The 16,010-nt window shown below is 41.1% G+C and overlaps 1 protein-coding gene across 4 annotated transcripts in view; it reads right to left on the reverse strand.

Annotated features, from left to right (window-relative positions):
* Positions 1 to 16,010, reverse strand: part of nav3 (neuron navigator 3) — a 307,018-nt gene that overhangs the window by 282,213 nt on the left and 8,795 nt on the right. For 2 of the 4 annotated variants that reach the window (XM_054753827.1, XM_054753826.1), the window contains exon 1: positions 9,695 to 9,799. The exons of the other annotated variants lie outside the window; for them this stretch is intronic. The gene's annotated coding sequence lies outside the window, so the exon portion shown is untranslated. Of the gene's footprint in view, positions 1 to 9,694; positions 9,800 to 16,010 lie in introns of those variants that run through there. 4 annotated transcript variants of the gene reach the window in all.

The raw sequence follows: 16,010 nt of genomic DNA on the forward strand, positions 1-16,010 counted from the left end.
TCTGGTGGCCGACTAGAGTGTGCCTATCTGTCCTCCAGACTTGAATCTATTCAAGCACCTTTGGGACTACTGACCTGATTGATGTCTTAGTTTGGGAGGAGATCCCCCACACAAGTCTGCAATGGAGCATACAGTACCCTGCCAAATGTGGAGTGCATACAGGCAAGTGGAGGCTATACACACTAGTGGGCCACATTATGAGCAGATATTAACAAAATCAGCTTGTGGTCTCATTTGATTTGTTTGGACTATGATTCTCAATGAAATCATTCATTATTTTTTGAGCAGTGTATGTGGTGGCGCAACAGAGAAAAGGTCAGGAATTGCTAGCCTTGGAGGTATTGAACATAGAGGGAAAAGCACAACCTTGAACGGCATTCCCATCCCACCCTTCGATCGCTCGAGCTATACGGTTAACACCACTGGAAAGTAGAAGCTCCACAAATGTGGTATATAATTCCACGCTTGTCAGGTGAAATTAAGTAATGTGTTCTATTGGGTTCCAAAAGCAACAACAAATTGCAAAAAGTAGCTGACTCAAGTGCACTTAGAGGTTGCTTTGCATTTATCTTACATCTGCCTTTCATTACTCATAGACAAGAACCTCCAAGTAAAACAGAATGAATATATTTGGTAATAAAGTTTCTTGCACAGCTCTATTTCTCAGCTTCACATTGTCAGACTGCAGAAAAGAGATGCTAAATTAGACGTTTCCAAGCGATCCTTCCTCGCTAAGGAAGCTTCGGTGTGTGCGCAGAGGAGTTTGCTCCCAGACAAGATATTTAAAGTTTTCCTGCAGCCTGCAGGATTTGCTGAGAGATCCTGTTCATGCATATCCATTAATCATGTCTGGCGTTGCTGCTTGTTTATTGTGGCCCTTTTATTCCATGTGGAGGAGCTTAAACTCGCACATGCACAACAAAGCCATTCGTCATGGACCTCATTCACCCGTCTTCTGTGTACAGAAAATGTAAAAAAAAAAAAAGCTATTGTTGTTGGCTGAGAGACTGATAGTAGATTATGATGAGTATTTTAGGCACTGCGAAGTAGGCCAGGTTGTTATTGATGGACTGGCCTTATTTCTTATGTTTCTCCTTAATGAGGATACATATTAATGGATAATTCTACCTCTTCAAACAAGAACCGTGTTGCTACTCGCACTGAAGACTGATATGAGAGGCATGGTAGCCTACAAGTCTCACAGACTGAACAACGGAAACGAGTTAACTTAGAATGACTTGGCCCTGCAGTCTTTTTGACATCATGAAATTTTTGGTAGGTCACTTGGAACTGAAACGGTTGAAGAACTTTCTGAGCAATCTGAGCTGCATTTGATTTTCATTCATAGCATTCAGCTTCCATCATGTTGGACTTTATCATCCATTTATTATTCTACTGTATAGCATTGGCCTCAGATTTGGATTTGGATCACTAATAATAAACAACCGATCATCACCTGCCCGTCAAAGTCGCAACTTCCTTCCATCTCCTCGTGATGATTTACTATCTGGCTTAGGAAGTCTTCTCCTCGGTCATTTTGCTTCCAACATCCTGCAAATGTCCCGATGCGACTTCTCGTATTGCGCCCGCGGTTGGCTTAGAGACCAACCACATCTCTGCAACTTTGAAGTTTTATGGTTTACATTTTATTTTTGCCCTTTCCACAAAGTCGATCAGCATGAGTTTAAAGAGGAACTTTGCAAAGATCGGAAGGATGCAATATAGTCAAGATCATTTGAAAAAAATGACAGATGACCAAAGTGCCGCACAATCAGTATCACAGCAAAAACATAAGCCACACGATAAAAACCTGACAGGCAGTATAAGGCTGATTTAAAAGACCACCAAGCGGGTTAAAAAAGCCAAATAATAAAAATGTGTTTTAAGACAGGAAATCTTACATTGCAGCAGTAAATCACTGCAAGATGTGATCAACGCAAGAACACTCAAAAGCCATGTGATCTGTGGTCGAAGTTGCAGGATGGATGGGGTGCATCAGTAGTAAGAAAAAAGGCCATCGTGGAAGTAAAGAGTAAATGAGATTTAATAATGCAACATGATACAAATCTTCCAATCTGCCAATGCATAAACGGACAGTATCGGTCACAATACACACATTAATGACGTACAGTGTTCACTCGCTACAAACCTTTCGCAGACTCGCTGTTTTTTTTTTGTGACTTTTTTTTTTTTTTTACAGCGAATGAACATGCATTGTGTTCTGTCTTGACTGGCTAAGGGGGAATCCACGCGTTGTGTCTGCGTTCTGATTGGATAAGGGAGAACCCATGCATCGTGTTCTGCGTCCTGAATGGCTAAGTGACTGTAGACCATTGTCAATCAATCTCCTCCGTGCCTTCCTGTGCAGTACAGAATGTGTTCGGCTTGCCAAATGTATGTAAATGTAGCAGTGTCACTCTGAAGTGCTGTATGTTTGCAAGTTTTAGCCCCGACAACACACACAATGTTGACAAAACATTCTGCACCGTCAAAGGCAACTGCGGTCGCGCCCAAAAGGCAGAGGAGGATGCTTACCATCACACAAAAAGTTGGAATTCTGGACATGCTGAAGGAAGGCCTCTACGGAATAAATGAATCCTCGGTTCAAGGAAGAGGACAATACGACGACAGGAGCAATTTTAACAAGGATACAAAAACGCTAAAGTACAGCGGAACGACGCTAGGATGAAAAGGCACGGTCACGTGAGTGAAAGGCAGGTGAGTCACATAATGATTTCTTGTGACTAACCTCATAGTTTGATCATTAAAATTCAAAAAAAGGTTTGAACTTTTTTGAGAGGGTTTAAACCAGAGAGGATTTTTAATGATGTTATAACTCTATTAAGTGTCCCTGGAGCCTGATTGTGAGCGCTTTTGAAGTGGCATTTTATTGTGGAAACACCTGTCCAATAATCATGCTGTCTAATCAGGATGCTTTATATGCCACACCTGTGAGGTGGATGGATTATGAATTATGAACGCCCACTAAAACAGATCTAGACAGATTTGTGAAAAATATTTGACAGTGATAGGACTTTTCTGTACATAGAAAAAGAGTTCAGCTCATGAAAAATAAGTGACAAAACAAAAGTGTTAATATTTTTGCTGAGTGTAAAAACACTGTCCAAATTCCAGCATGAAGGCTAGATTGTGGCCAATGCTTCCAATACGCACATAATGTCGGAGAACACTGACTATGTTTGAACGTTCAACTCTGCAGATCATTTTGGCCCCAAGCAACGGTGTTTTTTCCCTGCTTTGGCCTAATCTCCCAGGGTTTGAAGCAACATTGTTGCTATCTGATAACAACCCCTGTGGAGAGGCAGACATACAGTAACACCCCACAACCATAACCCTGGCAGTCAGTGGGGTTTACAGAGACTTGCTGACCAAAAGGCTGAGCATCTTTTCCTGTAATGTGCCATGACCGCCCAAGAGGTTTCCCACACTCCCGCTGCTGAGTTGAGGTGCACAATCCGCTTCAGGTAAAAAGACTGAATAGGTGAGAAAGATGACTTGTGTCCTCAATAGCTTCACCCAAGCGACTTTTGACTTTCTGTAAATAAATATATATATATTTTTACAATGCCACATTTTAAAATGATTTTTGCCAGATTACACACAAACTACTATTTCAACAAAATGTTGGAAATTGGGTAGGGCACAGGCCAAGTGAAAGTTTCATGACATGGATCCTGGATTTGGGTATTCGTAATTTTAACTAATGGTATGGTCTAAAATCAAGCATTTATAGGAGGTCTGTACAGTATCTATGAGTACACAATTGTGCACACTATTTTCAAAATATAGCTGCACACAGTCAAAACTCACAAAAAAGTTTTCTGATGCATTATGGCTGCATTGTTTGACCTTTTCCATTGTTTTTCCTCTAAATCTGCTATTTCACTTTTTAAGGAGTGTGTCAACTTTTTCACCCACCGCATCATCTTTGCAAGAACTGTGTAGATAATAGGGCATTTATAGCAGTGGTAGTCATCTGCTGTGGGACTTTGATGGTTGTTACCACGGTAGCTCCCCCCCCTCGCGTTTTTTTGACCTCTGCTGACCCGACCTTCCAACATCCATTGTGTGTGTGTGTGTGTGTGTGTGTGTGTAGAGACAGAGACAGTACGGGGTGGAGGCAGGGATTACACTGCCCTCCAGGAGGCAGTAAAAGATGACTTATGTCCACAGTAGCTTCACCCGATCATGTAAAGTGGTCGCATTTAGCATCAAAGATGAGTGAATTGATCTGCGAGGAACTGGTGGAAGAAGAACAACAAAGGCCAGCGGATTAGAGTTTAATCTTGAGCTACTAAAATCATGCTGGGCTAAGAAGAGGATTGAGGAGTAGACAAAAAAAGACAAGCTTTTTTTCTTCTCCCTCGTATTCATCTGTGTGAAAATATGACAATCCAATTAGCACTCCCTTTTACACAATCAGGAGAAAAAATAAGGTGGAATCAGTTTAAGTAGCAACATATGCATATATATTGTGAGAAAATGTATTGCATGAAAGGTAATGCTTGCTATGGCATTGGCCATCAACTTGTCCACGCACATACTGTACATCATACAGTGCAGGACCTTTCAAGTATAGTTTCTTTGGCCACAATGATGCTTGTTCTCATAAAAAAAGCAACTGCTCTTGATTGAAATTGCAAAACAAAAGTTCACACGAATTAGCATAACACTTATTATCCCAAAAGTGCTAGCGCTGTGTATCTGTGCTCTGACGTGCACTCACTGAAACGCATTTGTGGCGCCCCCTATGGGACATGCTAACAGATGTCCTCAATGTTTTCTAATTATTACACAAATGGTCACAGCCAATAGTTGCTCAGTCCAGCCTATGCCCCAGCGAAGACATTTTGGTTGTTTTTCAACCAATCTTGCTCAGATTTTACACACATTTGCTTGTCAGTCCCCTACGGACGTGTGCCAAATTGTACGGCGATTCAGCTAAACACCCAAAAGTTATAGTGAACTGTGTGGGAAATTTAAAGCCAATCCGACTTAAGGGGTTTAATAACAGCGCCACCACGTGGTGTATTTTTCAGATAGCACAGGCCACACAGTCAGGCTGCATGCCTTGCCAAATTTTTGCCCATTGCTGTGCAATGGTTCAGGAGCAGAAGCATAATCTTATACAAACAAATACTGTACATAAAATATATTGTTACTGTTGCTTTTCTATTATTCTGCTCCCAGGCTTACAGTTGCAAAGTGGAATTTAGTTTCTAACTTCTCTAAATTAACTGATGTTCATAGTCGGTTGGAAGCCTAAAAAGCTAATAGTATCTGACCATCTTAACCATCTAAACAGTATAGATCGTGCAATTTGGAATTTAACCACATTTTTTTTGCCTCTTAGCCGTACAAAACTTCTTGTTTTATCATTAAAGCGTACTTATTTTTACACTTGTTTGACTGTTTTCAAATATAAATCTATTACTAATATTACTAAAACATTGCTTGTAGAGTTAAAGATGTTCTCTGAGCCTATAAAACATTATTTCTTTCTGATGGAATAAACTTTAGTGGTTCCAGGGCTGCTATTTTCTTTATTACAAGTCAGTGTAGGTAAAATTACATACATTGCTGCTTTAAGCCCTAACAAGGTGCATTTACATACTCAAAGTCATCTGGACACACATGCAGGGCTGTCCAATGTTTTCCAGACAATTCAAATCTAATCACACCAATCTATGAATGTTCCAATGTAGTATTGATGCTCCTTGGCAGCACTCCAGTTCTCATCTCGCATGTGACTTGACTGGAACGAAAAATATCAGTGTGGAAAAGAGAGCCAAGCCTCAGCAACAGTCGGCCAAGACTGGATTTTGCCGCTTTATCCAACAACCCGCAATTGACAAAAACGAGGGACTTTGGTCCAACAGCTAACGTTTTCATGTCCAGAAAAAAGCTTTAGTGGCAAAGTGAAATAATACGATCAGATTCTGCAGAAACTGAATGTCCCAACTGTGAGACCATAGGGCACGGGTGTCCAAAATGCGGCGCTCGGGCTGTTGATTTACGAAATGGCTAAGAAATGGCTTAGAAATTACCCATTTGGGTCTCTAATTTTATGTCGAGAAAAGCGGTCGACCACTTTGATATCTTTCGCTTATCGGCCCCCCTCGTTCTCAACAAACCGCTTTGACAAGAATTGAAAATTGTGCCTTGACTACAAAATGACGGATGGAACGTTAATGGAATAAACCGTCACAATGAGCTATAACTTTAATTTGCTAACCATATAGATCCCCTGCTACCCTTCACCTTCCATTTAAGACCTTTGACCCCACTTTGACACCAGAGACAATAAGCAACTGAGGCCATTTGTTACAATGTCAAAGTAACCACCCACAATCATCAGAAAAAGGAGCTAAACAGTGCTGACAAAGACTCCAGTCTCCACTTTATGCACAAAACCCCTCATCATTTGTCCTCCATCTGCCTTCCCGCTTCCTTCCCCCTCCCCATCCTGCTCTATCGGACCGCTCTGAGGCTCCAGTGTGTCCATAAATACAGTACATGCGAGCACATGATCAATTCCGCATCCAGCATCACTCCCAGCAGGAGTCCAACTGATGATCCTGCACTGAGAGCTTGAGCCCATTACAGTCCCGCTGCACATATCTGATTAATGACCTCTGACCTTGCAAGCGATGACCTCGGGGGCGTGTTGAAGATGAACAACCAAGCTGTGTGGTGGAAGCTGTGTGCGTTGTTGGGGTCAGAGGCCAAAACTGCGTGTGATGCCCAGGGTATCTAGCGAGAAGCTCGGAACAGGTGGATAATGTGTGTTATGAAAGTAGGGTAGCGTTTCATAGGCAAGTGCAGGTTGATTGATGTCTTCTCTTCAGATGGCAGTGACAGAACCAGACCGCAAGCACCACCTTACTTGTTACTTTCCTTTTCACAGGAAAAAATGTCTAACGGCGCCCTTGACCAATATCACTCATCATAAACAAATTGAAAAAGGTACAGTTAATCCACGTGATCAGTCTCGGTATCTGTATCGGCCAATCTCACTCCTGGATGATCGGTATCGGAATCAGAAGCATAAAACCCTGATCGGAGCATCCCTAGCTTTTATTCTTATTCTTATCACATTGGCCCCTGCTTATATTTCTGACGCAACTGCTTAAAAAGCACAGACAAGCAGATAAACACATCTATTCCAGTTTGCACTTGTTGCACAGCTGTGAGACCATGCAACTGTGTATTTTTTAATCAATCAAGTGATTTGTGTTTTCTGAAGGAGTTGTCTACTAGCAGCAACTACTATTAAAATACCGTATGTGTGGTATTTTGTTCACCTTAATGGTCTATTTGGGTAAAACCCTGACAAAATGGCACTTAGCTGCTTGCTTGATGAGGACACACATTATTCATATGTACACAGAAAAGTGTCCTTGAGAGTGGGGGTTCTGATGACAAGAAGAGGGTTAAAGCTACCATCTAAGCAGGTTGCAACGCTCCAGTGACTGCATCATCGACAAATTCTGCCTGCCTGCAGCATGACATCACCCCTGCTGTTTTTAATCTAATTTCTGCTATTAAAAATCTTACCGGTGCTGAATTCCAAGCATGGAAGAGATGCAATACAGCCCATATTCTGTAACTGTAAATACTACTTCTCACCTCTCTGAGAGACAATATTCCACATTTGCACACTCGACAGCACCCCCGAATCCTATCCATTTACCGCCGTCGTTTGCCTCGCGTGACACGTCTGGCAGTAATGTGGCTATCCGTCAAAAGAGGGGCGTCATGGCGTAAATCATGGGCAACGCTTGATGAGCTCCGCACGTCACAGCCAACAAGCGTGTGGACAAGTCAGAGTTGGAGGAGGATAGAAACAGACGATGGACCTTGGTGGTAACCATGGTGACTGTGCAACTAAACTTACTTAACAACAGACTAACTTTATCTCATTATTCAGCTGAAATTCTAATTATTACACTGCCTGTACCTGCCACACTAGCGTTGACCTTTTCCCTATCAGACGGAACAGCAGAATCCAAATTTTATGCTCTGACATTTATTAGTGCAAACTAAAGCTTTGGTGATTGGCTGAATTGTGTGTACGATAAGGGCAAACCCACCCTAATGATGTTTTGGGAGGAGACTTGAATGCATCATCATCTTGGAACTTTTACAGGGAGAGTGAATCATTGCTGCCTATCCTCTGACACGGGTGTCAAACTCGTTTTCTTTGAGGGCCACATCGCAGTTTTTTCCTGGGCCACATAACGTGATGTGGCAGGCCACATCTGGCCCCCGGGCCTTGAGTTGGAGACCACTGGGGTACAATTTAGTATAGCATAATTGTTGCCGTGGCAACCCTGCAAGATGATGGTTTATCATTACATTGAAGTGAGTACGTTAGCATGTATATTCATTGGTTTACTGAATTCGGGTGGTCCTGAATTCATGATGCAGTGTGTACTCAGTGTGTGCCTTATTTGGAGCTACAGTGAATGAATAACATTGCTTATTAATTAGCTTTTTGCACTTCATGGAAATGTGAAAATGTGCCAAGGAAAAGAAAAGACATCACCAAAGAACTAAAAAATTAACATCATAGCATACACTCTCCAATACTGGCAGAACTTTTGCTATTAAACGTTCAACTATTATGACCATCATAAAGGATAAAGATTAGGGATGTACGGATGCACTGGCCCGGATGTACAGTATAACACTAAAAACCAGTGCTAGTCGTGTCATTCTAGGGACATCTGCCCATACAGCAGACAGTAGCTCTGGGACATCTATGATATGTCATTCCCAGAAACAGCATGACAATGACTGCAAGCAGTTTTCCTCTGTTGGCATGTGTTGTATGAGTGATTCTCCTTCAGTGGCAAGGGAACTACACTTGTTCAAAGACACAGCCGTGGGCAAACGATGACACATACCTGCAGGAGGACAGGGCACACCTGTTTATGCTCTCATGTGTGCATATCTTCACTTTTTATCACATGAAGGCACGCTCACGCTGATAATGGAATGGGTGCATGGCAGACTGGCATTATTAGTACTGGGCAGCCTTCAGGGCTCTTGGCTTTGGGACAGCACACAGAGCCCTCGCAAGGCACAAAGCCTGCATGGATGTTCATTGGCAGGAAGTGGCAGTCAGTCGAACATGTGACATTTGACTCAAGTCTTGTGACTTTGAGCAGTTGAAAAGTGTGATCTACTTTTAATCCGCTGTGCTTTCACAAAAAGATCTCCTAATACAGGGGGTTTCCCAGGACATTTCACTATTTAGACTCAAAATATATTTTTCCACTCTGCTGTGACCTGCGCTTCTGTTTGGAGATCCCGTATATTACTGTTTTTTAACAAATTCAAATCTCCCAAAATAGTGTATTTAAAGCATGTTGCCCTAAATCCAGACATGATGCATGTCTAGCTTTAAAGCTAATACGTGTGTGGCTCCAAGAAGCACAATTGTGTAGTTTATTCACTTTTTACATACACACTGTAACTCTGCACTAGTTGTAGATGCCATATATGACATACAACAATGTAACATTAAGAAGTGGGGCAGTGGGACACAAATGTTAGCAACACTAGCATAGCTATGTGAGCCGCAGTGCTCACATCACAGTCACATTCAACAGAAACATCATGCTAGCTTAGCCTTTTTGCTGAAGAACAACAAAATGATCAAACTTACAGCTCCCGCATCTGAAACTGACAGATAGTTGGCAGGGCCTCAATATTTTCAGACAATGCTGTCCTCCATGAAGTGGTGGGTGGACACACGGGCGGGATCACCTAGCTAGGGGTAGGTCAGGGGTGGTATCACTGTTCATGCTATCATTGGGCCTTCTACATGTCAATCATTATACACAGTACCAGTGACTATAATAGCAAGGAAGCAGTATACAGCATATACAGTGATCCCTCATTTATCACGGTTAAGTGGTAGTGTTCCTTATTTATAAATCTAATATTTTCAGTTACAGCATAGAACACTTGTTTCCGACCTTCTAAATACAGTTTTTAACATTATTAGAGCCCTCTAGACATGGGATAACTAAAACTTTTGCAAAATCTCACTCTGTTATTTTACATTAAAATCAGCATAATTTATAATTTAATGGATAATTTTGAGCCGCGTGCATCAATTACACTCAGTACAAGTACACCCAAGACACGACATTCAATAGTCAACTTTGTATATACGTGCCCTTCACGGAATTCTATTGAAGAATAACGTTCGTAACAGTAATGTGTCACAGTAAGTGTTATTTTAAGCTCAATTTACTACATGTTGTTGGTGTAAGGACGTCTCCCTGTCTGCTTACTGTTACACAATCATGGAGGCTGATTCAGTTACTGTTGCACTTTTATGCTGAAATCTGAGCATCGACACTACTACGGGGACCTGATAGATATCTAAGAAAGATGTCAGGCTTCTAAAAGTGCAGCTTCGGAATCAGATACAGGCAAGGGAGCCTGTGGATTTGATTTTTTCAATGTCTCGGCTCCTGCGGTGCACTGCGGATGACACAAAAGCCTCCAATCTCAGCGAAGACACACTGAGGAATCCATCAAAAGCTCCACTGCGGTGTAAGACATTAGTAATATGTTAAGTGGAAAGCCGCAAAGGACAGGGAAATGTCCTTGGGAGAAAGTGTAGCGGTATAAAACGGTAAGGAAAGCAGAGAAAGATGTGCTGGAGGGTGAGAGCAAGGTACTTCTTGCTTTGATTCGGTAACCGCATCTTAATTATTTGTTGTCAGTGACTTTTAATGGCGGAATACATGAGTGAAGGGCTTTAAAAGTAGCCTGTTTTTCAGTCAAAATAAGAACTTAAGACAAATTGCCACCATGCATCGTGCAAAAGGCAAAACACAAACAATTCATTCTGCTGTTTTGTTAGAACGTCTCGCCGGAATTCCAGAGTATCAAAGCTTGCTGCAGGATAACTGGCACACCAAGCCATTGCTAAGGGATTCGCTTTACTTAGCATCCCATGAGATGACTGGGGCATGGCGCGGCTGTGATGTCACCCTTCACGCTAGTCTGCTGAGTCACTGAAAATATCAAAGTCACCCATTGACTCAAATGAAACACAACAGTTTGCAGTACAGTGGAACCTCCATTTGCGCCATTTATATGTTCCAAAAGGTCAGATGAAAACCAAAATGTACAAAAACTGAATCAACTTCTCCTGTAAGAAATAATGTCAATCCAATAATCCATTCCAGACACGCACAAATATGAACACAAAACACATTTTACAGGGAATAATTATAGTTTTACATGCAAAAAACAAAGAGAAATACATCAGAAATACGCCGTGTGCTTGAACGGCTCATCAGCGCACAGCGCAGTGCTTGAAAGGAGGAAGAAAGCAGACAGATATGGAGTTGTTAATCGTTCTGTTTGGGTTCTACGAACAAATAAACCACCCAAACACACATAATAAAGATGATTAGGGATTCCCTGTTTGGAATTTGTCTAAAGCAGGGGTCACCAACGTTTTTTCTTGTGAGAGCTACTTTTAGAAAATGAAAATGGCCACGAGCACCTTGTTTCAACCCAAACAAAGCAAATATGCTTGTCTTACCAAAACATTCACAAACTGCTGGTATCCACAACTCACATTTTATGTTTCAGAATACATGTCTTAGTGTTCTCACATTATTAACTGAAAACCTGAATGAACAGCAGGCCTGCGGGCGCCTCATGTGGTCGTGGGGGACTACCTGGTGCCCACAGGCACTGTGTTGGTGACCCCTGGTCTAAAGTGACCCAACTCTAAAAGAACCACTGTCCATTCTTCGCAGAGACTGAGTCACCATCCCATGGATGCTTTGTTTGGGGACTCAAGTAGTTTTTTAGAGGCACTGTTTGGCCATACGATAACCGAGACAGTGTACGAAAACTAAGACATATCTGTGGCAATAATTTTCGTCCAAAACCGAGGTTCTGCTGTATTTGATACGGTGGCCAACAGGGGCAAACGCGCAGCAATGGTCAACCGCTCCAAACACAGAAACAGCTGCCATTAATGATGCAGTACAATAAACACATCGTTCATTTAATCATTCTCTAACAGTGCCAATTTTGTGCCAGTTTTGATACGTATTGGGTGTCATCGTGCCACGTCGGGAAACACACACAACACCCCCGTGATGAGCCACAGAGCGTCATTCGGGCTGACAGGTAATGATGTCATCGTTACTCAGTTTTTCATTGAAAAATCACTACACATTAGCTCAGGAAGCTTTACAAGCATTTCCTGAAGGGCTGAGGCGCTTAACAGGGTGAGAGTGCAAACATGTATTGAACCACTCGATACACAAGGGGGTCACTTTTCTGGAGCAAAAACACGTGTAGCATCACAAGAAGATGGTGAGGAGTACTAGTTTCGCACAATGGCGACTACATTGATTGCAGATGCACGGCGTGTGTTGAGCTTGGTTACAACAAAGTCATCGTCTGCAGACTTAGGCTGAATCCCAATTACCCCCTTACCTCTTATCTTACCCCCTTACCCCTAGGTTTTGTGCGTTTACGAGAATCAAGCGGTGTCCCAATTCTCCTTAAATCAAATTGTAAGGGGTAAGTATTAAGGGGTGTACAGCCAGCCATAGAAACCAAGTGGTTTCGACGAGGACCAGACTTGAAATGAAGGGATAGGCTGAGTCTACTCGGGTACAACACTTAAGCCGCTGAGCGGCGACCGAAAGAAGCGTATAAATGTAAGTAATTAAGAATAATTATTGATTCTCACAGTAACGTCACTCGTGTTTCATTGGATATTCAATCATTTGCTACTCCACGTAAATATTCTCCATGTTTTGAACTGCTGGTTGCCGCTAGTTATGACCAGCCGGCTAACACCGCCGTCTAACTTCACTGCAATCTACTGCATTTCGTAAATGATTAGACAACAAAAGATTATTTTAATAACCGATTAATCGATCGATTATTTTTTTCGATTAATCAACGAATCTGATTTTTTTATTTTTTACTTTTTCCCTCCCCAAAATCATAGCAAAGAGGACGAGGAAGAGGAATTTCTCCGACACCGAAACTGAAGTAGAGTACAAAAAAATCAACTGACAAACATCACAAACACTCTACTGCAAATCAACGAGTCACTGGCACAGATTGCTACATGTGCATCACCAATAAATAAATAAGAAATAAATAAATAAACTTTAGGGGCAGGCTTTGCGTTTGGCATCGGCTCGTCTCTTTTTTTTTTTTTTCTCCTGTCCAGCCATTAGGGCAGATAGTATTGTCACATGCTCAACAGATTTGCTCTGCCAGGGAAAGGTGTGACATTCCCTTGTTATACAGAATTTATTTGACTTTGATGTATTGTTGTTATGCAAATTTGGAGCGGCCGGACCGGAGCAGGAGGGGATAGAGAAGAAGAAAACAGAGAGGGGGGTGCGGGGATGAGAAGGGGACAAAAAAGAGAAAACGCCATTCTGGACCTTCTTACAACAGAATCTGAGGGAGAACACCAACGACAGGAGGAGGCTGAGGCCAAAACAGGGAGGTTTTTAAACCTTGAAACAATGCTTGATAAGGTTTATGCATTTGTCGATGTTCATACATTTTGTGATATTGTTATTTCTGATTCATATGTATATTTAAAACATTTTTTATTTTGATAAATGTTGTTACAGTGCTGGTTTCAAGCTGTTATTTATTGTTTGTTGTTTGTTGTTTTGTGTAAATGTGTGCCTTTTATTTTAAAAAAACGTGCTCTGAGGTAGGCTACATAGCATTGAAATAATGTAGAAATATATGCACCTTACTTTATGGTAAGAAATATTTATTATGAACAATTTAATGATCTCATCTGCCTATGCCAGCAAGCGGTGAAGGGTGATGATGTCATGAGAATCAAGTGGTGTCCCATTTCTTAGTGGCTTCTTCCCCTTTGTACCTAGGTTTTAAGGGGTAGGGGTAGGGGTAAGACGAAGGGGAGAATTGGGATTCAGCCTCAGTCTCACGCAAAAACAAAACCAATAACACAGCAAGCTGGATTCACAGTTGATAAAAGCTGAGCTATAAAAACAGACAAAAAGTGTTTACACTCTCCATGAGCGCACAAGTGATGGCTCGGCGGGTGAGACCATCTGGTGCTTCACTTCATTCATACAGTGTGGATTCAGCAGACTTAGAATACTTTCTCATCAGCTCTTACCAATAATGCACTATAGAGATAACTTATGTCCTTTTACACTGGCCAGGTGTTAGGTGTTAGGGGGGAGGCCTTTATTTAAACATTTTTCTAATATCATTTGATTATTATTATAATTAAATTATTATTGTTATTATTTATAAATGTAATTATTATTATTACATTTTTCATAAATACATAGAAAAGCCATATTTAAGACTATTTACATCAAATTAATAACTCTCATTCACTAAATAAGAACCCTAGGAGGGGACGACATGGGCTTAATATCATAATTACAATATTTCAATACATTTTGCAATATTTAAAATCAGTACTCGACATTTTAACAGTGAATGCAGCTTGCCAGTAGCAGTATGTATTGATGCAAATGTCCTAAAACTACCTTGGCTACACTGATTTAAACATTTTCATGTAATTTTATAATAATATGTTTTTGCATGTGTATTTTTTTTTATTTTATTTTATTTAAAATCGCATTTTGCAAGCTAAATATTAAGCTAGCGCTACTTGAACACAAACATAGCATGTTAATCTCGCGGAAAATAACAAAAGAATTACACATTTTTTGTCGAGTGTGTCTGTTGCATTTTGCTTGGTCTTAAAAAATAAAAAAATGAAAAAAATATTTTTAAAATACATAATAATTTTAGAATAATTACTTTTTTATGGTAACTTACAGTAAATAGAAGGTGGTTTGATGGCACTATCTGCAGGGGGAAAAAGAGCGCTGCAGCCATGAATCTGCCAGAGGACAATGTCTCACAAGCCAATTCGCTCAACATTTTCCAGCAGGAAGATTCTTTGACAAGACGTGATGTTGTGTAACTGTATGTTTTGGAAGTACAACACTGTATACTGTATACTGTATACTGTATACTGTATACTGTATGCCTGCAATTGTTTGTGTAAAACTCAATTTAAAATGTGCCTTCATTATCAAACAAGCATTTTATGGGAGCACCGATTGAGACAGTGTCTATTGAGGAAATACCGAAACCTAATAGTTACATGGGAACGATTACTTTTGCATCAGCGTACAAGGAAATCTGTTAAGTGTAAAGGTCACACATGATGAAACCTCCTCATTAAGTGAAAGCCCTCCGGCATGCCTAATCTCTTTGGTTAAATGCCATCAATGAAAAATTTAAGCTACATGAAAGACGGACAAGGAGGCAATGACTAGCCTTTCATACATTATGCATCAAAGAAGTGCAAACACCCTGTTGTTCATCTGCTGCCTTCAATAAAAGCTTCAAGTACAAGCGATGCCCTTGACAAGGTCTGGTGGGGCAGTGATCAAAAACAGTATGTTTAGGCTCAGCACCTTGACCTGCATCACAATCCTTCCATCTTTTTTTTTAATTTAAAAACCACACGGCCCCCTGATGGGATCATAGTGATTTATACTAATGAACAGCAAAAAAAAAACTAGCAAAACAGCGGTGGCAGTGGAAGTGAATTCCCCGATGCATTAAAAGAGCACCAGAAACCTTTATTAAGGAGTAATTTCATGTAAGAGACAAAACGAACATTTACAAAGCTAGCTACACATGTGAGGTTGGAGATGACTACAACGTTCCCCTTAAGGTAGGGGTGTCACAAGACTAAAACGTGACAAGATTTCTCATTTCTCAAGTAGCATAAAAGTTATTCATTCAGTGAGATTGTCATAAAATGGGCCCAGCAAGAACCCATTCAATGTTGCTGGGAATAAAAATGGACCCGCCCAACAAACCCCCTGCCCCAGAATGCAAGTATGGGAACGGTACTGCCTCATTTACACTCTGCAACACTATCCAATACAAAATGAATG

This window comes from Dunckerocampus dactyliophorus, chromosome 15, assembly GCF_027744805.1.
Source record: "Dunckerocampus dactyliophorus isolate RoL2022-P2 chromosome 15, RoL_Ddac_1.1, whole genome shotgun sequence".
In the NCBI taxonomy this organism is placed as follows: Eukaryota; Metazoa; Chordata; class Actinopteri; order Syngnathiformes; family Syngnathidae; genus Dunckerocampus; species Dunckerocampus dactyliophorus.